Here is a 21,616-nt window from a genome sequence, read left to right as displayed (position 1 = left end):
AGAAGTGTAACAATAGACATCTGTCTGTGTGCATCGATTTAAATGTAAGGAGCCTTGCCTTCAGATCTGCCGAATCTTGGTTCTCATGTAAATGCTTGGTTTCTTCAAATATGCAGAAATCAACTTGCTCTTGGACTTCAGTGTCCCCTGTAAAAAATAAAGAACAATACAACAATTTTAGCTACACACAAATTTACATACACAAGCTAAATACAACGATTTAGTTTAAACAGTGAAACATCACAACACCAATTGGTTAATGGCTGGAGCTATGCATTTGTCTAGCATTATCTTAAAGTTAGCAGCTGTTTACTAAAATCCCTTAGAATCACATACCATGCACTTTACAGTACAGTGTACAGGTCATGATGGGCAATAGAAATGTTAATGGGCCATTCGTAATAGCTTATCCAAATAACTTTAGTTATTGTTATGAATGGCCCATCATGATTTAAATGTTCAGCAAATACAGCTATGACCAAATTTGTAATAAATAAAAGTTACAATGTATTAACAAGACTTATGCCTATACTGGAAAAAACAAACTTACTACATTCTGAAAACAAGCAAATCACTATTGTGTGTCAACTCTAACCAAAGCAGACCATGAACATCAGTGTAATGTTGCACGACATCAGTAAATATATCAAACAAATGCTGATGATCACCATCTTATTTTACTTGTCATTTGGTTTTACATAAAAAAAATGTTCAGTAACTTACCCAAATGAATACCAGCGTCATCCCAGTCCACAGTCTCATTTCGTCTGGATGAAGTTCATCACATGCACCCTCTTCCAGCTCTGTGTTGTGATTTGTCTCAGCTGTAATCGCTCCATTGTGAAAAAAAAACTTTTTTTTTGTGAAGATAAAAATATGCATGTGAAACATTCTCGTTGCAGTGGTCGCAAAACCGCCGAGCTCTCTTTCTCGTATTATTATCAACAGGTGGTTGTCCTTCCATGTTGGTAGATAATTATGTCCAGCATTATATTTTTGCACCAAATTAAAGATACACCTGCGACGCGTCATACCGAGGGCGTGGTTTGAGTGGTGATTAGCAAGCAAACAACACGCGCCAAAGAGGGGGCGTTTTGAGGTTTGAAATCAACCACTCACAATACAGGTGGGGACGGAGGCGCACCCAATAGTAGTGTATTGTTTCATGCGCGCGAAAGTTGAAACCTCCGCATTGTTTCCGGAAGTACAGAGAACGGATTGTTGTTTTTTTGTGGTGTTTGGTTGAGATTTGGAATCGATCATTTTCGACAGATTTAATATGGAGAGTAAAAGGAACCTTAGTTTTTCTACTCCACTGAACAAAGGAGGACAAGCAGCCTCAAGCTCAAGCCCAGTCACTGTGAAAGCCTTGATGAAGCAGCTGATCTCCGGCCAGAATGCTATATCTCGTCTGCTTACTACTTTAATATCTGCACAGCATGAACAGGCTGATCTTCTCCAAGAGGCTCTCCAGCGTCTTTATTCTCTCGAGCAAAAGTATGAGGAGCACGGACTAACTTACAGGAAGAGCCTAACAACACCGTGAAAAGATTTAAAAGGGCACGTAACGTGAGGTAAGTTCAGTTATTGTTATATAATGTGCCTGTAAACCAAAGTTGGCTTACAATTAACGTTAGCCTAATAACGTCATGTGTTTTGTCTCCAGCGGTTACTTTGATGGCCATCTTATTCAAACTTGAAAATATTGTGGTTCTTGCAGATTGTGAATCCAAACGCATTTTAATTTCAAACTTTACAGGAATCTGTAAGGTGCCTTTGTGTGAAACCCAATTCAGAGAACAGCCCACACAAATACGATCCACAAACTGGGTAAGACTATTTATTGTATACTGTAAATGTTAGGTTAACCTACTTCTAACGTCATATGGATTTGAAATGCCAAAACTGAATTTCATTAATTATAACTGCAACTTTTCCCCCCAGAATAGTCATCACACAACCTCGCTTTGACCATTTTCCTTTGAAGAATTAAGTACAACTTTTACAGATGTTGACCCTGAATGTGTAAAAGGTAATCTTAAAGATTGTATTATTTTTTAAAGTAATTTTATATTAATATTTACCATGTGTGCTTTGTTTTGCTTACTTTTATTGGTTTTACAATTATTCATGATTAATTTAGCAGGTTGCAAGACATATTGAGACCCCACGGAGGAAGTATTCTGTGGCTCAGCCTGAAAAGGCCCAAAAAAAGACACACTATGAAGAACATGGCAAAGAACCGTCAAAGAAAGTGAAGGGTAAGTTAAGAAACTTGCTAAGCATTTATTTTCTCTTTAGGAGATATGATTTTGTCAATATTGTGATTAAACTTATACATTAAACCCAATACTTTGATCAAATCTGAGTGTGACATAACCATACTCATTAGTGAATAATGCAAAGTGCATGTAAACTGGAGTGAAGAGTTCTGCTTGTCATGTGAGCACCTTCCTGCGATTAAGACCTTACTCTTAGAATATATAGTTGCATTATTGTTGCACATGTAAACACAGTCTGTGTTTTAGTGGTTAAATTACTGTCATGTTTTGCAGTTGCTGGAGACCAGGTCCAGGGTTGTACAAGCTAACGCAGAAAGAGACCTGTGAGAGAACGCAACAATAGAGCAGATGTCTGATAAAGATGATGTTGATGGAAGGCCAGTGTGGATGGTGAGGTCTCCACCAAACAGAACCACGGTTGTCTGCGCTCTGCCAAATGCTACGAACCAGACAAGAGGCTGACCCATGCTACACGTCACATCACCAGTGGATCATTATAATGTATTTTTACAATGCTCTTTGAAAATGTTTCCACTGATATATATTGTGTACTTAGAACATATATTATATGCATTTTTTTTCTTTTATTCCTTTACATCGCCGTCCTTTAAATAGAATTTGCTCACTTTTTTTCCCCCATTCATTTTATAATATATGTTTACAATGCTCTTTGGGAGTTTTTTTTTTTTTTTCACTTATTTTTATTGTTTACTTAGAACATTTATGTATATTATATAACCTTTTTTTAACATTCTGGTTCTAATTTTATAATGTTACATTTTTAGATACACTGTGTATTTATTTCTTTATATCGCCAACTTTTAAATATGTTGTGTTAATTTTATTTTTCATGCCTTTTTTACCCTTTCATTTTAACTTATGTTTATTTTATATAGTTATATTTATATTGTTTATTTGTTCCTTTTAAATGCCTTTATTTTTATTTTTTTGTTTTGTTCTTTACATTTTCATCCCTTTTAAATACATTTTGTTCACTTGTTTTTGTTTCTCCATTCTATTCTTTTGCTTGTTTAAAATGCTCGTGGTAATGTTTTATGTACCATAATAAATATTCCATATTTTCCTAAATTGTTTTTTGTGTGTATTTTTCATTTGGGGGGAGAGGGGGGTGGGGTTTATGGTGTATGAGCAGTATCTGCATAGCTGACCTATAACCAATCAAATCACTAAACTATAAGGCCCTGGGTGGGCTAAGTTTTAAAAGTAACCAATAAAATCACTTTACTGGGTTTTCAATGTGCCCTGTCCTCCAATAGCAGTTTGGGTTTTGGGAGTGGTTTTAAAAGAACAACCAATCCAGTTTGAGTTGAAAGGCCAATAGGGGATGGGAGGCAAAGCTGCTCAGAGGTGTGAAAATGTCTCCTGAAAAAACCTGATGGGATTACTTGCCATGGCAACAAATGGCTGTAGCATGGAAATATACGGCCACAACATACATCCGATTTGGTATCATTCCGGATGTATACGGATATATACCGATCCATGGAATTTGACCTATCCGGCCAGTATACTCCCGGATTCTTCCGAATTTCAGCAGTGTATACTGGAGTATACGGGTCCGGATACACCTTTTTTCATGCAGTGACCTTTCTCTCTTCCACTTCACATCATGTTTACTAACTGTCCTGTCATAATAAAAAGGCAAAATGCCAAAAATAACTATCAATCAGCTCCCTATGTCAATAGTCAGGGCACTGAACAGGACATAAGTCAGTGGGCTGATTCCCTGATCAGTGCCCTGACTACTGAACTAAGGTGCTGCCTGAGACGCACCCAGTGTCTTATTACCTTATTACTCCAGTTATTTACAGGAGTTCACACTTACAAATGATCAAGAGTAAACAAAGTCCGGGGGGATTGAGGGCTCCGAACTTGGAATTTAGCCCAAGCCCAGAGTATACTCCCCAAGTATAGGAACTAGCTGTGGGTGAGGAGTCAGGATGCAGACATGTAAGAGCCCAGCTGGCATTCGACTGACTTTAAACGTTTAAATGTAGTTGAAATAATGTCAGTTTATGAAAAAACATTGTTTCAACGTCAAAACAACGTTGAACACCAAATAGTTGAATTGGTGTTGTTAACTCACTAAGAATTCAACATAGAAATATCAACAAGTTTTGAGTTGTACGTCAAATCAACATTATTTTTACAACCATGACTTTTAAACATTTTGTTGAAATATATCAGTAGAAAAATAACGTTGGAACAACGTCCAAACAATGCTGATCAATTAACTGTTGAAAAAGAGTTGATACATGAATAATGATACAACGTTGAAATATCAACTCTGAATTGTTGAGCACTTTCTACATCTTATGGCTTACTTTGACAGCAAGTCCGATTGATCATTTTGGTTAGTCATTCCATACAAGAACAATATATGCAGTGGCGGCTGGTGAAAATATTATGTCTTCTTCCAGAGCTATATATATATATATATATATTTAAAATATAACATATAATATTTAAATATATATATATATATATATATATATATATATATATATATATATATATATATATATATATATATATATATATATATATCCTACACAGCTCTGAAAAAAAATTAACAGACCGCTTAAAATTAACACACACACACACACACACACACACACACACACACACACACACACACACACCTATACGGGTTTATGTGGTTTATGAGGACACTTCAGCCCAAACCAGTTTTTTGGTGTATTACAGGGACACCCCTTTCCACTTGCTCTACAGTGATGTGGAGGGTATCAAAAATTTTGTTTTGAGCCAAACAACACAGATTTCTCTTCAGAATTTGTATACACACAACACAACTTATAATATTACCACCTGACAATATACATAATTATGAGGACACATAATTAAGTGTCTAAGCCCCGCCTATGAAAAAAAACGAAATTATAAGGACAGTGGATACACAACACACATAAATGACATTAATGTGTATTAGAGGGACAAACATGAATTAATGGGACAATGCAATACACAAACACAAACGTGAAGGCATTGTGCATTAAAAGGACACACCTGATTTATGAGGACAAATGAACACAGTACTGAGACTGCAAACACATCCACACCTGTGGGTCATACTCCAACACACAACCATTCTAAACTATGATATTCTGATATCTGAATATGCAACTATGTCTTTTACACTATACTGCTATTTGTGTGATCACATGACCTTTAAACAGACATGAGGACATACGACAGTGCACACCTTCAGAGAACAAGAAGTTTATTAGTGCTCGTTTACAACATTACAGCTGTTGCCCTGACAATATTACATAAATCACAAGATACTTAAAACCTCTCATAAACATAATTAACAAAAATTGCTGAAAATAAATGAAAGGGTCCCCCCTCATGTTTTTTTCTAAACCTGTTCGAGTTTCTTTCTTCTGCTGAACACAAAGGAAGATATTTTGAAGAATGTGGGTGAGCAGACGGGTGACGGTAGCCATGAGTTCAATAGCACAGAAAAAACACTTCGGCAGACAATTTCAACATCCCTTTAAAGCTTTCAACAGAAGTTTAAGACATAGCCATACATTTGAACAAAACAGAATAAACAGCAGCGGCAACAGAAGAAAAAACAAACATGGGTAACACTTTATAATAACGTTCAGTTATAAGTTTAGATGATGAACTAAATCATTTACAAAACATAACTATACATTCATTAATGATTAATAAGTGATATGCTAACCATTAACAAATGTGCTGTTTATTATCAAAACAGATCAATAGTAGATGTTTGAGTTATTAGATGATGTACTATAATTAACACTTAAACATTATTGGAGTATTTATGTCAAACTTGTTTTAGTGTCATCTCAAACAATGGCTAATCTTGAACAAATGATGAACAGACTATTAGTAAATGATCAGTAATGTATTGATGAATCCAAGTTTTCAGCTGGTGTGTGTTCAACTGCACACACATGCTAAAGCAGCATCATTGAGAAGAGCCGTTCCAGTCAGGGGACTGCAGTGTGTTCTGAATCTCTGCAGTCCTCTGTGTGGGATCTGGGATAATGTGAAGCGGTTTAATGTCCTCTGACACACACATCAGGTGATGAGCAGAAGTGTCAGAGGTCGAACCCTCACCGGTCAGCACTTACACTAGTGTTCAACACCTACTACAGGTGATGTGGAACTCATTTACAACTCTTTCTGCATCCCCTAATCTAAAGTGTACACTACAATTGTATACACATCACTTGTATATGAATATATGGTATAGCATTCCACTAAAAATGAATGAATGTATTAACCAATAACTTATAAATTACTTATAACTGAATTAACAAAACAGTCATAAAATGTTAGCATACTACTAAGTCATTTATGAATGTCATGTTTTGTAAATGATTAGTTCATCATTATCTAATAACTTATAAGTGACTTATAACTGAACATTATTATAAAGTGTTACCAAACATTTAGCAAGTTTCATGTAAGCGATAATCCCTGATTCCTGACAAAGGCTCGCTGTTTTGCTGAAGCCGGACGCTCTGCAGTTTACCCGGTGAACTGTGCTCAGTTCTGCAGACTCCGCTGGAGGCCATATCTGCCGTTTTCTTCTTGCCTCGCCCCTTCAGAAGATTCAAGAATCCCTACAAAAGAGGAAAACAGATTCTTTAACCCATGGGGTGAAAACCACTTCCTTTTCTCCCAACTCGTCCCACTGTCCTCACCCTCATCTTTAGTCTAGAACTGATTAATAATCGGAGACAAAAGTGATGGGCTGCTGTTTGTTAAATACTTGTGTTTGTTGTGTGTGTGTGTGTGGCCTACACCTGGGTTATGAGGACATGTGTTTTGTGAGGACACGTGATTTATGAGGACATTCTCATAAGATGATGTTCCTGATGTTTGACTTGACTGAAGAACCTCAGTGTTGTGTGTGTGTGGCTTACACCTGGGTTATGAGGACACATGATTTATGAGGACATTCTCATAAGATGATGTTCCTGATGTTTGACTTGACTGAAGAACCTCAGTGTTGTGTGTGTGTGTGTGTTTGTGTGTGGCTTACACCTTGGTTATGAGGACATGTGTTTTGTGAGGACATTATCATAAGATGATGTTCCTGATGTTTGACTTGACTGAAGAACCCCAGTGTTGTGTGTGTGTGTGGCTTACACCTGGGTTATGAGGACACATGATTTGTGAGGACATTATCATAAGATGATGTTCCTGATGTTTGACTTGACTGAAGAACCTCAGTGTTGTGTGTGTGTGTGGCTTACACCTGGGTTATGAGGACACATGATTTATGAGGACATTATCATAAGATGATGTTCCTGATGTTTGACTTGACTGAAGAACTTCAGTGTTGTGTGTGTATGTGTGTGTGTGTGACTTACACCTGGGTTATGAGGACACATGATTTATGAGGACATTATCATAAGATGATGTTCCTGATGTTTGACTTGACTGAAGAACCTCAGTGTTGTGTGTGTGTGTGTGGCTTACACCTGGGTTAAGAGGACACATGATTTATAAGGACATTCTCATAAGATGATGTTCCTGATGTTTGACCTGACTGAAGAACCGTAGTGTTGTGTGTGTGTGTGTGTGGCTTACACCTGGGTTATGAGGACACATGATTTATGAGGACATTATCATACGATGATGTTCCTGATGTTTGACTTGACTGAAGAACCTCAGTGTTGTGTGTGTATGTGTGGCTTACACCTGGGTTATGAGGACACATGATTTATAAGGACATTCTCATAAGATGATGTTCCTGATGTTTGGCCTGACTGAAGAACCTCAGTGTTGTGTGTGTGTGTGGCTTACACCTGGGTTATGAGGACACATGATTTATGAGGACATTCTCATAAGATGATGTTCCTGATGTTTGACTTGACTGAAGAACCTCAGTGTTGTGTGTGTGTGAGTGTGTGTGTGTGTGTGTGTGGCTTACACCTGGGTTATGAGGACACATGATTTATGAGGACATTCTCATAAGATGATGTTCCTGATGTTTGACCTGACTGAAGAACCTCAGTTTTGTGTGTGTGTGTGTGTGTGTGGCTTACACCTGGGTTATGAGGACACATGATTTATGAGGACATTATCATAAGATGATGTTCCTGATGTTTTAGTTGACTGAAGAACCTCAGTGTTGTGTGTGTGTGTGGCTTACACCTGGGTTGTGAGGACACGTAATTACGGGGATATGGAATAACACACTTGAACACAACTCATGGTTGACTCAAAGTGCTGTCCAATACACATGAAGACAAACATAATAGAAAGAGAATACAAACAATACAGTAGATAAGTTATACCTGGTTAAAAGCTAACCCTAACCCTAATTATATGTAGTAAAAAGTTATAGTTAACCTCTAGTCTGGCTAACCCTAACCCTGATCATCACAGAAGAAGGTAGTAAAAGTTATAGTTAACCTCTAGTCTGGCTAACCCTGACCCTGATCTTAACAGAAGTAGGTAGTAGAAGTTATAGTTAACCTCTAGTCTGGCTAACCCTAACCCTGATCATAACAGAAGTAGGTAGTAAAAGTTATAGTAGACCTATAGTCTGGCTAACCCTAACCCTGATCATGACAGAAGTAGGTAGTAAAAGTTATTGTTAACCTCTAGTCTGGCTAACCCTAACCCTGATCATGACAGAAGTAGGTAGTAAAAGTTATTGTTAACCTATAGTCTGGCTAACCCTAACCCTGATCATAACAGAAGTAGGTAGTAAAAGTTATTGTTAACCTCTAGTCTGGCTAACCCTAATCCTGATCATAACAGAAGTAGGTAGTAAAAGTTATAGTAGACCTCTAGTCTGGCTAACCCTAACCCTGATCATAACAGAAGTAGGTAGTAAAAGTTATAGTTTACCTCTAGTCTGGCTAACCCTAACCCTGATCATAACAGAAGTAGGTAGTAAAAGTTATAGTTTACCTCTAGTCTGGCTAACCCTAACCCTGATCATAACAGAAGTAGGTAGTAAAAGTTATAGTTAACCTCTAGTCTGGCTAACCCTAACCCTGATCATAACAGAAGTAGGTAGTAAAAGTTATAGTTAACCTCTAGTCTGGCTAACCCTAACCCTGATCATAACAGAAGTAGGTAGTAAAAGTTATAGTTTACCTCTAGTCTGGCTAACCCTAACCCTGATCATAACAGAAGTAGGTAGTAAAAGTTATAGTTAACCTCTAGTCTGGCTAACCCTAACCCTGATCATAACAGAAGTAGGTAGTAAAAGTTATTGTTAACCTCTAGTCTGGCTAACCCTGACCCTGATCTTAACAGAAGTAGGTAGTAGAAGTTATAGTTAACCTCTAGTCTGGCTAACCCTTACCCTGATCATAACAGAAGTAGGTAGTAAAAGTTATAGTTAACCTCTAGTCTGGCTAACCCTTACCCTGATCATAACAGAAGTAGGTAGTAAAAGTTATAGTTAACCTCTAGTCTGGCTAACCCTGACCCTGATCTTAACAGAAGTAGGTAGTAGAAGTTATAGTTAACCTCTAGTCTGGCTAACCCTAACCCTGATCATAACAGAAGTAGGTAGTAAAAGTTATAGTAGACCTATAGTCTGGCTAACCCTAACCCTGATCATAACAGAAGTAGGTAGTAAAAGTTATTGTTAACCTCTAGTCTGGCTAACCCTAACCCTGATCATGACAGAAGTAGGTAGTAAAAGTTATTGTTAACCTATAGTCTGGCTAACCCTAACACTGATCATGACAGAAGTAGGTAGTAAAAGTTATTGTTAACCTCTAGTCTGGCTAACCCTAATCCTGATCATAACAGAAGTAGGTAGTAAAAGTTATAGTAGACCTCTAGTCTGGCTAACCCTAACCCTGATCATAACAGAAGTAGGTAGTAAAAGTTATAGTTAACCTCTAGTCTGGCTAACCCTAACCCTGATCATAACAGAAGTAGGTAGTAAAAGTTATAGTTTACCTCTAGTCTGGCTAACCCTTACCCTGATCATAACAGAAGTAGGTAGTAAAAGTTATAGTTTACCTCTAGTCTGGCTAACCCTTACCCTGATCATAACAGAAGTAGGTAGTAAAAGTTATAGTTTACCTCTAGTCTGGCTAACCCTAACCCTGATCATGACAGAAGTAGGCAGTAAAAGTTATAGTTAACCTCTAGTCTGGCTAACCCTAACCCTGATCATGACAGAAGTAGGTAGTAAAAGTTATAGTTAACCTCTAGTCTGGCTAACCCTAACCCTGATGATGACAGAAGTAGGTAGTAAAAGTTATAGTAGACCTCTAGTCTGGCTAACCCTAACCCTGATCATAACAGAAGTAGGTAGTAAAAGTTATAGTTTACCTCTAGTCTGTCTAACCCTAACCCTGATCATAACAGAAGTAGGTAGTAAAAGTTATAGTTAAACTCTAGTCTGGCTAACCCTAACCCTGATCATAACAGAAGTAGGTAGTAAAAGTTATAGTTTACCTCTAGTCTGGCTAACCCTAACCCTGATCATAACAGAAGTAGGTAGTAAAAGTTATAGTTAACCTCTAGTCTGGCTAACCCTAACCCTGATCATAACAGAAGTAGGTAGTAAAAGTTATAGTAGACCTCTAGTCTGGCTAACCCTAACCCTGATCATAACAGAAGTAGGTAGTAAAAGTTATAGTTAACCTCTAGTCTGTCTAACCCTAACCCTGATCATAACAGAAGTAGGTAGTAAAAGTTATAGTTTACCTCTAGTCTGGCTAACCCTTACCCTGATCATAACAGAAGTAGGTAGTAAAAGTTATAGTTAACCTCTAGTCTGGCTAACCCTAACCCTGATCATAACCAAAGTAGGTAGTAAAAGTTATAGTTTACCTCTAGTCTGGCTAACCCTTACCCTGATCATAACAGAAGTAGGTAGTAAAAGTTATAGTTTACCTCTAGTTTGGCTAACCCTTACCCTGATCATAACAGAAGTAGGTAGTAAAAGTTATAGTTTACCTCTAGTCTGGCTAACCCTTACCCTGATCATAACAGAAGTAGGTAGTAAAAGTTATAGTTTACCTCTTGTCTGGCTAACCATTACCCTGATCATAACAGAAGTAGGTAGTAAAAGTTATAGTTTACCTCTAGTCTGGCTAACCCTCACCCTGATCATAACAGAAGTAGGTAGTAAAAGTTATAGTTTACCTCTAGTCTGGCTAACCCTTACCCTGATCATGACAGAAGTAGGTAGTAAAAGTTATAGTTTACCTCTAGTCTGGCTAACCCTAACCCTGATCATAACAGAAGTAGGTAGTAAAAGTTATAGTTAACCTCTAGTCTGGCTAACCCTTACCCTGATCATAACAGAAGTAGGTAGTACAAATTATAGTTAACCTCTAGTCTGGCTAACCCTGACCCTGATCATAACAGAAGTAGGTAGTAAAAGTTATCGTTAACCTATAGTCTGGCTAACCCTTACCCTGATCATAACAGAAGTAGGTAGTACAAATTATAGTTAACCTCTAGTCTGGCTAACCCTGACCCTGATCATAACAGAAGTAGGTAGTAAAAGTTATCGTTAACCTATAGTCTGGCTAACCCTTACCCTGATCATAACAGAAGTAGGTAGTAAAAGTTATCGTTAACCTATAGTCCGGCGGCCCGCCACATTCTAATCTGCCCCGATTTTACCAGATTTTAGTTTGACTGACAGATGCTTTGCCAAAGCAATTGAGTAAAACACAACTTCAAAGAAACTGAGAATGCTGAAAAATGTTAAAAAAAAATAATATGTTTGGTTTATTATGAAACTGATAATGAACCAAAAATTAAATTTTTTACATTGCTGAAATGAAATAAGTATTCTGTTTCTGCATATTTATGTAAAAGAGAAGCGCACACTTTGCTCATGCAAACAGCTTCTGATCTGGTGTTTTCAGCGTATCAGGTCACAGTAACACACACACACAACACTGAGGTTCTTCAGTCAAGTCAAACATCAGGAACATCATCTTATGATAATGTCCTCACAAATCATGTGTCCTCATAACCCAGGTGTAAGCCACACACACACACACACACACACACACACAACACTGGGGTTCTTCAGTCAAGTCAAACATCAGGAACATCATCTTATGATAATGTCCTCACAAATCATGTGTCCTCATAACCCAGGTGTAAGCCACACATACACACACAACACTGAGGTTCTTCAGTCAAGTCAAACATCAGGAACATCATCTTATGAGAATGTCCTCACAAATCATGTGTCCTCATAACCCAGGTGTAAGCCACACATACACACACAACACTGAGGTTCTTCAGTCAAGTCAAACATCAGGAACATCATCTTATGAGAATGTCCTCATAAATCATGTGTCCTCATAACCCAGGTGTAAGCCACACACACACACACACACTCACACACACACAACACTGAGGTTCTTCAGTCAAGTCAAACATCAGGAACATCATCTTATGATAATGTCCTCATAAATCATGTGTCCTCATAACCCAGGTGTAAGCCACACACACACACAACACTGAGGTTCTTCAGTCAAGTCAAACATCAGGAACATCATCTTATGATAATGTCCTCATAAATCACGTGTCCTCATAACCCAGGTGTAAGCCACACACACACACAACACTGAGGTTCTTCAGTCAAGTCAAACATCAGGAACATCATCTTATGATAATGTCCTCATAAATCATGTGTCCTCATAACCCAGGTGTAAGCCACACACACACATACACACACAACACTGAGGTTCTTCAGTCAAGTCAAACATCAGGAACATCATCTTATGATAATGTCCTCATAAATCATGTGTCCTCATAACCCAGGTGTAAGCCACACACACACACACACACACACAACACTGGGGTTCTTCAGTCAAGTCAAACATCAGGAACATCATCTTATGAGAATGTCCTCATAAATCATGTGTCCTCATAACCCAGGTGTAAGCCACACACACACACAACACTGAGGTTCTTCAGTCAAGTCAAACATCAGGAACATCATCTTATGAGAATGTCCTCATAAATCATGTGTCCTCATAACCCAGGTGTAAGCCACACACACACACAACACTGAGGTTCTTCAGTCAAGTCAGACATCAGGAACATCTTCTTATGATAAGGTCCTCACAAAACGTGTAAGCCACACACACCTGACATACTGTGATGCATTTAAAGTCAGGAACATAACCTTGGATAATATGAATCTTTAAAATAATCTTACAAATGCTAATTAGGTTATGTAAAGTTTACAGTACCGTGCATTTCCTTGGCCACTCAGAATCGCCGTAATTGTGTGATATCTTCACCAGGACAGATGCTCCTTACAGCAGATAGGCAAACGTGAAGTTTTTCTATCCACACGGATCGTCTTCATCCAGTTGTTTGGATTCATATGTTCAGAGATTACAAGTCATCCAAAGGGAACTGTCATCTCGGGCTGATCAACACTAAATAAATGACAATTCAACTTTCAATTAAGAATTCTTATTCCTGTTAGACACAAAAAAAGACAATATCAGTGATGAAAATCTAATATCATCAAATATATTCTTTGTGATCACCAGTCATTTAATAGTTTAATAGCGTTTGGTATTAAGATGTGTTTTGGACGATCGGATCAAAAGTGGATGATGCTCAACACAGGTGTAAATGGGGTTTAAAACATTTTGAGCTTGTCAACTTTCAACCACTTCCAGAAGTTGGAAAACTCATTCGACCAGATTGCTTTCGTAGTGTAACGTCTGTGTGGTTGAATGTGTTCGAACAGTCACAAAAGACCGCCTGCTCTCCGCTGAATGACCTAATGTGGAAACTAGAGATGCTTCGATACCAGTATCGGTATCAGCCCAAAATACCAGAGAAAGATGAAATAAATGCATCTAATTAACAGAATATTAAACAAAATTAAATATCCATACTATAGCTGCTGTGCACAAGCTGATGAGTGAAACACGCAGAGTGGATTGAGCTGACGTTTTTCACAGACATCGCTGAAAATGATGGCCCATAATTACACAGACTTCTGTTGCATGCACTTGACTGCTAACCCACTCACCAGGACACATTTGGATTAAAAATACATTGTATATGCAAATAAAAAAAGGTTGAAGGTTACATTACATTTTAATATAAGATGTAAAAATTTTATTTGACATAAGAAGACACAGATATGACAGTTAATACATTTAAAAATACTGTTCACCTCTGACTTTATTGATCAGTTATTTTAGGGTTTGGATCTTCTCTTGAGTCTTTGACTAGGCTAGGCACTTCTTTAATGTATCAAACATGAAACAAAACGTAAAAACATAAAACGTTTTGTGACCAAATGTAAATAAATCTTTTTGATAAATCAGATATATCTAATCTGTAAAAATGCATGAAATGACCAGGTGTAAACATGCCCTTTAAGAACTCGAACGTTGATATAATTAGATTTTTGGCTGAGCTGGGTCCACCTTGTCACTGACCGGCGTTAACAGCTCACGATGAAAATGGCTAACGTGGTTTCTCAAGTTAGTGGTATTACCCCATGCACATTTTATTTGTGCGTGACATAATTTTCACACAGCACGTGTGTTCTCCAGGTCGTGCTTACCACCAGGTTGTTCAAAAAATCCGAAATGTGCCCAGATGTTTGCTTTTAAAATAGTTGGAGCATTTTTAACTACTCACACTCGTGTCTCGCCTCCCTCTGCCTTTGTATGCTACCGCGACAATGCACATACACGACAAATGATGGCAGAAAAGCGTCAGTACATTATAATAGGTTATGGTCTATTACTGAACTGATACCGAATCGTCCTTGTCTGCATCGCGATGCATCAAAAAAACAAATAATTTCGACAGCCCAACTAGGCATGTTTCCTATTAATTGTCCTAGGAACCTCTAAGTTTATTTTAATTTTTGTGTATTTTGTATTACTTGTAATGTTGTAGTTGAAGGTTATTTAAAAATATACAAAACAGGCCAAAAGTTTGGACACGTTACTATTTGTAATGTTTTTGAAAGAAGTTTCTTCTGCTCATCAAGCCTGCATTTATTTGATCAAAAATACAGAACAAAAATTAATATTGTGATATATTATTACAATTTAAAATATTTGTTTTTCAATGTATTCTACTTTAAATGATCATTTATTTCTGTGATGCAAAGCTGATTTTTCAGGATCGTTCCTCCAGTCTTCAGTGATCATGATCCTTCAGAAATCATTCTCATATGAGGATTTATTATGAGTGTTGGAAACAGTTCTGCTGACTAATATATTTGATGAATAAAAGGTTCAAAAGAACTGCATTTATTCAAAATAAAAACATATTTTCAAATAATATAAATCTCCTTTACTATCACTTTTTATCAATTTAACACATCCTTGCTGAACAAAATTATTGATTTATTTAAAAAAAGAAATAAAAAAATGACTGACCAGTAGTGTATACTGTTGTTACAAAAGATTTCTATTTTTAAAACATTTGCTTCTTTTTTTTATTTTTATTTTTTTTACTTTTTATTCATCAAAGTATTATAAAAACATATCACAGGTTATGAAATAATATTAGTGAGCAGAACTGTTTCCAACACTCGTAATGAATCCTCATATGAGAATGATTTCTGAAGGATCATGATCACTGAAGACTGGAGGAACCATCCGGAAAATACAGCTCTGATCACAGAAATAAATCATCATTTAAAGTAGAATAAATTGAAAAACAAATATTTTAAATTGTAATAATATATCACAATATTATTTTTTTTCTGTATTTTTGATCAAATAAATGCAGGGTTGATGAGCAGAAGAAACTTCTTTCAAAAACATTACAAATAGTAATGTGTCCAAACTTTTGGCCTGTACTATATATATATATGCAAATATAGGGAGTTACTTTCAAGTCCTGCCTCTTTTGTCATAAAATTAAGTTGTTATGGGGAAAAATAATGTCTAAAATAAAGTCTGGCCCACCAGGAATTTCAATGGGCCCACCCTGCATCTCAAAGCTGGAGCAGGCCTGTGATACAGCAATAGCATGAACAGTGGAAGTAACTGTAGCTCCTATAATACAGTTTAACAGGCATAATTAGGCATGCAAATAACTGAAGGATATCTATTTGCTAAGCCAACTCAATTTGATTCATATTCTTTTGGTTTCTCTATTCATTATTTTTAAAAATGAAAAATGCAATGAAAATACAAGTTATTGGTACTATTGGTAAGTTGGAAGTTCGTTCTGGAAAAGTGGTATCAGTTCATCCCTAGCGTAAACATTACAGGACGTGTGCAAGACAGTCAGCTAATTACCCAAGTTACCCAAGAGAAAAAACGTAGAGCACAATGTTCTCTCTCACCATTTCTTGATTTCTGACACATTCACAGTGTTCGGCTGGTCTCCGGTCACGTTCATGTGTAAATTGCGTGAGATAATTTTTGTCCATTAGAACAAAAGACCCGAAAAAGCCCATACATTTACTCACCCATACACCCTCCCTTTGAAGAAATCAGGACAGAAGTGGTTAAAAATGAATAAAAGAGACTGACTAAAACACCAAGTGTAAACGGGAATGTGTGTCCCTCATCTACTCGAGATCCGATCGACCAAAACGCATCTTAATACCAGGTGTAAATTAGGGATGCACAATTTATTGCCACCATATCGTTATCATCCAATAAATGGACATTATTAATGTTAACGTTATCAATCCGATATGAAAATTATGCCGATATATATAAGCTGATAGATCATGTAATTTTCCTTCAGCCGAGACACTTCAGATGCGCAGTATTCATCATGATGGTTTTGAATTGCTTGATATGATTGGAATCACTTTTTTTTAAATGTAATGTAAGGGGGGGCTTACATTAGCTTACATTGTTGCAGCCATTAAAATAGTTCAGTTTTGTTTTTAATGTCAAAGTAGTTATATTTTGTTTCGTTTCATTGTTAAGTTAATTTAGAAAAATGTTTAGAGCAATTTTTTGTTTGTTAAATTAAAGTTTAAATTTTTTTAAGTGACGACCAAGTGGCCAGTGGCCAACAGTGAGTAAACCGCATGTTTAATCAATTTAGCCTCTCTAATCAACTATTGACTTGTCTTGCCTATAATAAAATCCATAGATTTAAAACACTTCAAGTATCACAATGTTAGTTAATTTAGTCTACTATAATATTACCTCCACATTAAAAAGGCATTTTTGACGAGCTGAGGCAGGCTGATGCTGCTCGCAACGGCACTCACAAACGAAACGAGCTAAACAATCTAAACAAATAAAAAAATAAAAGAACATGCAGTTTGTATTATACCTTACACCTCTGCAAAATGAATATAAATCAGATCTTAAATTCCCACGGTATAGCCTATATTTAACGGAGTTCACAGCAACGAAAGCAAAAGATTCAAGATGCATTTTATTCAGCAGCTCAAAGACCGCAAAATGAAAGAGCGAAGCACGGTAAGATCATTTATTAATTTTTATTGAAGATGATTGTGTTTTTGAGCATCTAAGACTTAGACTACGACCATTTGCGTTGGCTTGCTTTACTCATTTGCGGCGATGCGTGTTGCAGCTCCATCATATCTATCGGACTACAACCTATAGCCCATAACACGCTCTCACACACGTTTATTATTTAACCATTTGCCAGGAGTAAAATTTACACGTGGTTTAAGATACCTGGTCAGAGAAAATGAATGAAGAAATCATTTGTAAAAAGGCCCTAACTCTAGAAGCTGCTGAAGAAACGCGCGCTGCTGCTGGCGCTGGACTCTTTAACCGTGAGCGAGCATGTCTTGACAGTCGAGTAAGCTATCATGGTCTCATGATGTTTCCACCAGTGCAGCACATCTCATTGTTCCTTTTAATTAATCAAATAAATATAAAACAAATGAGAAGCCTAAAAAGGTCCGAAGCCCGGCCCACATTTAGGTATGACGTGAAAATTAGCCCGAAGTCCGGCCCTAGGGGCGTAAAAAAGTCGGGCTCTGCTCTAGTGTGAATCTAGGTTCTATTGTTGAGCTGTACTGTATGTTCTGCTGTTTGCACAATAAAATAAAAACGTGAAAAAAGTATTTTTAACGGGTCACAGATACTCGTCGGTTGTATTTTTATGTAATGCCATGTAATGTCAATATTATAATCTTATCAGTTAACTGTTAATAATCGATTAATAAGCATCGCTTATCGGTCGGGAAAATTAACCGAAATTAGCATCCCTAGTAGAGAGGTTTATATAAAGGGGTTTGAGTGATCAATTATCAGTATTTACATTTCTCTCCGATATGGCAGGAAATTAATGTGGAGGATTTGAACTGTGAAGATGATTGACGGCAGTTTAAACTGTGATATGATGCACATAACTAAGCAACAGAGTCCGTTAAAGATAATAAAGTAGTATGTCCCAAAACTTGCATACTCTTCTGCTACACACTCAAAAGTATATACTTTTGTTCACAAAAAGAGTATACTTTTAGGACGTAGTATAAGTAGGCGAATTGGGACGCAGCGTATGTCTTTTGGAATTAAAGTGCGCAGTGATCTGCCTTGAAACTCGAGCTGGCGCCGGCTGTTCTTCCCTGCCAAAAAACAGAATGGGCCACGTGACCTCCAGAGATCTATAGGATGCGTTTGGTTCAGTTAATTAACGTTGGAGTAAAGCGCTTTATAGTACCGTTGATCATCTTTAGCTTCAGCACGTACTGCTCAAACAGTGATGCACAACATTAATAACTACTGTGACTGTCCTATACACAACATTACACTGAGAACACTCTTGTAATAAAATGCTGTTAATTCTTTGGGATTAGCTGTTGTGTTTCAGTGCGTTGTTGCAGAAGGGCAATTCTACAACAGGAGTTACACAGATTAGCATGTAACTTAGTCAAAGCTTCACTTGAGCATTTGCGTAATTTTTTGCAGATATAAGCAATATAGCGTGTTTCATTGAGTTAATAACCCGCAGCACATCATTGTACGAGTGATCATCTTAATCTTTAGCGCACGCTCTGTAGCAATGCACAACATTAATAACATATGATTGGGGTTGTCATATTACATTATAATAGTATACACTAATGTAATAAGTTGTAAAGTCTTCGGGTTTAGTTGTTGTGTTTCATAGGAAGAGCGCTATTCTGACTACATAACTTAGATCATCTGTGTGTGATTTTGTGCAAATATAAGTTGCAATACCATGTTGATTTTGTTCAAATATCTGCATTATCGTATACAGGATGTGTTCTGTTGAGTAAATAACCTGGTAGCAACGTGGAGACTTATCCATGGCACATGCATTTTGATTCTTTATAGCCTAAGTCATGCTGGCCAATGACTTGTTTGCATTATTTAGTTTTTTGTTTTTTTTTTGTTAGGCAGTGGGTGTTTTTGGTAACACTTTACAATGAGGTCTCATTTGTTAATGCATTAACTAACATGAACTAATATAAAGCAATAACCTTTGTTAATGGTAGTTATGTTGAATGAAAATGTTGAGATTAACATGAACTAAGGTTCATAAATCATGTAGAAGCATTATTCATTCATTGGTGGATCATGTTAACTGATGATAATAAAATCAAATCTTATTGTACAATTTGTTTTATTATACAGAACTGGCCATAGGAGTGTAAAACTAATTTTAAAAGTTAAGGAATCTTACACTAGTACAAACTGTACTCCATATGTTTGATTTATGTTTAAGTGCTTGGGATATGGCTTTTTTTTTATGGTGAGCCTTTAGTTTTTGTAATCAGGTGCTCAAAGTATATAAAAATTTGTATTTAGGTATAGGTCAATATATTGGTTATCGGCTTTCTGATATAAATAATTATCATTATCGGGCAAAATGTTCATATCGGTGCATCCCTATTGTAAACAGGGCCATAATTACAAACTTACATACACATCAAACACTTACCAGAGGAGTTTTCCATCATAATGAAGCTCAAAGATGAACACTTTCAGAGCGTCATAAAGATATGTTCTTTGCCTCCGCTCTCATTCTTCTTTGCTTATGAGTCTCGTCTGTATTCCAGCAGGAAATCTGCCTTCTCAAACTCAGTACAACTGAACAACAGAAGAAAAACATCACTGTAAACAACATATGTATCTGGCACAGCTTTATTAAACAAAATATTTTCACATAAACTTAGCTCTATCAGACCATTCTCTCTTCTGAAGGGAAAACTGTACAGCCTCCTCCAGCGCATTATCTGATGTGTCTGCTGTCATAAAGAAAAACATCTATAATTATGACCATTGCATTTAATTTAACATTATTCAGCAAGATTGTTTTCATTATAAACATTAATACTTACAGTTCTATTGGTACAGAGTATATTTTATTACATTCAGGAGGAATAAAAGCATATATTGATTTCCTAGTTTCTTAAAAATGATAATAATAGTAACTTTAAACCGAGCTAACATTAAACTACAGTACTATTTACAGTAGCATGTCAGGATACTTTATCCCCTTCACAGATTGTAGTCATGACAACGCATTGTTACGATGGCTAGACTGATGTATGTGCTCAAAATAAGTTATTTACAATTATATTGGAATCTAAAACAAGTTAAATATGACAAGCATCTCTGATTCTCTGGGATCAGAATGACTCTATGCTAGCCCCGTTAGCATCAGGTGCTAGTTGCTTTCTGACTGCAAAACGAGCAGATAATAGCTTATAAAACACACACAAACAATCCAAAATGAGCCACAAGCGATTAAACAGCAGATTAACTTACCTTTCTTTTAATAGTTGCTTCAAACAGGTCCAAATCACAGAAGTTTTCTCAGGTGGTTTCAATCCGGTCCAAACAGGAAATTAACCGATTATATGATATTATAATATATTTAAGGATTACATTTCATCGAGGGATCACTCTACGTTAAAAAATATATTTGACAGTTCATCAATTGTAGACAATAATGCTTAAATAATGAGTAAATTACATAAATCCACTTGTATAAGGAAATTAGATGTACACACTGGGTCTGAGAAATTCCGACATTATGAGGACTTCAGGCGGTCAGCCAATCAGAAGCTCCGATTCCTTACACGAGAGTGAATATTTATGAGGGGTGCAGTACCGCAGACCCACGTCCAGGGGCGCTGTCTCGATACACAGCTGATACACAAAATCAGGTCTATGTGAATTATAAGGACTTTAGCTGAAATTCTGGATTTTAGCTCCCCCTATGTATAGAAACACTTCTACACTGTTAGAATTATGAGGACATCGGCCCTGTCCTCATAATTCAAAATGTCCTCATAATGTGGCGTGTATTCAGGTGAAATGTCCCCGTAATACACATAGGCGCACACACACACACACACACACACACACACACACACACACACACAC

At 36.8% G+C, this 21,616-nt stretch overlaps 2 long non-coding RNA genes across 3 annotated transcripts; one reads left to right on the top strand and one right to left on the bottom strand.

Annotated features, from left to right (window-relative positions):
* Nucleotides 1-789: 789 nt before the first annotated feature.
* Nucleotides 790-2,909, top strand: LOC137069729 (uncharacterized). The gene is made up of 5 exons (XR_010904269.1): nt 790-1,574; nt 1,760-1,830; nt 1,945-2,032; nt 2,144-2,261; nt 2,556-2,909. It is a non-coding gene; the product is annotated as an uncharacterized lncRNA (long non-coding RNA).
* Nucleotides 2,910-5,706: 2,797 nt separating this feature from the next.
* Nucleotides 5,707-21,597, bottom strand: LOC137069713 (uncharacterized). 2 transcript variants are annotated; one of them, XR_010904267.1, is made up of 5 exons: nt 20,996-21,597; nt 20,412-20,472; nt 20,166-20,314; nt 13,514-13,748; nt 5,707-6,925 (listed from the first exon to the last, which is right to left on the bottom strand). It is a non-coding gene; the product is annotated as an uncharacterized lncRNA (long non-coding RNA). The 2 variants fall into 2 exon arrangements; XR_010904268.1 differs by having other exon boundaries at nt 13,514-13,705.
* Between the last annotated feature and the right edge of the window lie 19 nt (nt 21,598-21,616).

This window comes from Pseudorasbora parva, chromosome 1, assembly GCF_024679245.1.
Source record: "Pseudorasbora parva isolate DD20220531a chromosome 1, ASM2467924v1, whole genome shotgun sequence".
Classification (NCBI taxonomy): domain Eukaryota; kingdom Metazoa; phylum Chordata; class Actinopteri; order Cypriniformes; family Gobionidae; genus Pseudorasbora; species Pseudorasbora parva.
This window is presented reverse-complemented; position numbering and strand designations above follow the sequence as displayed.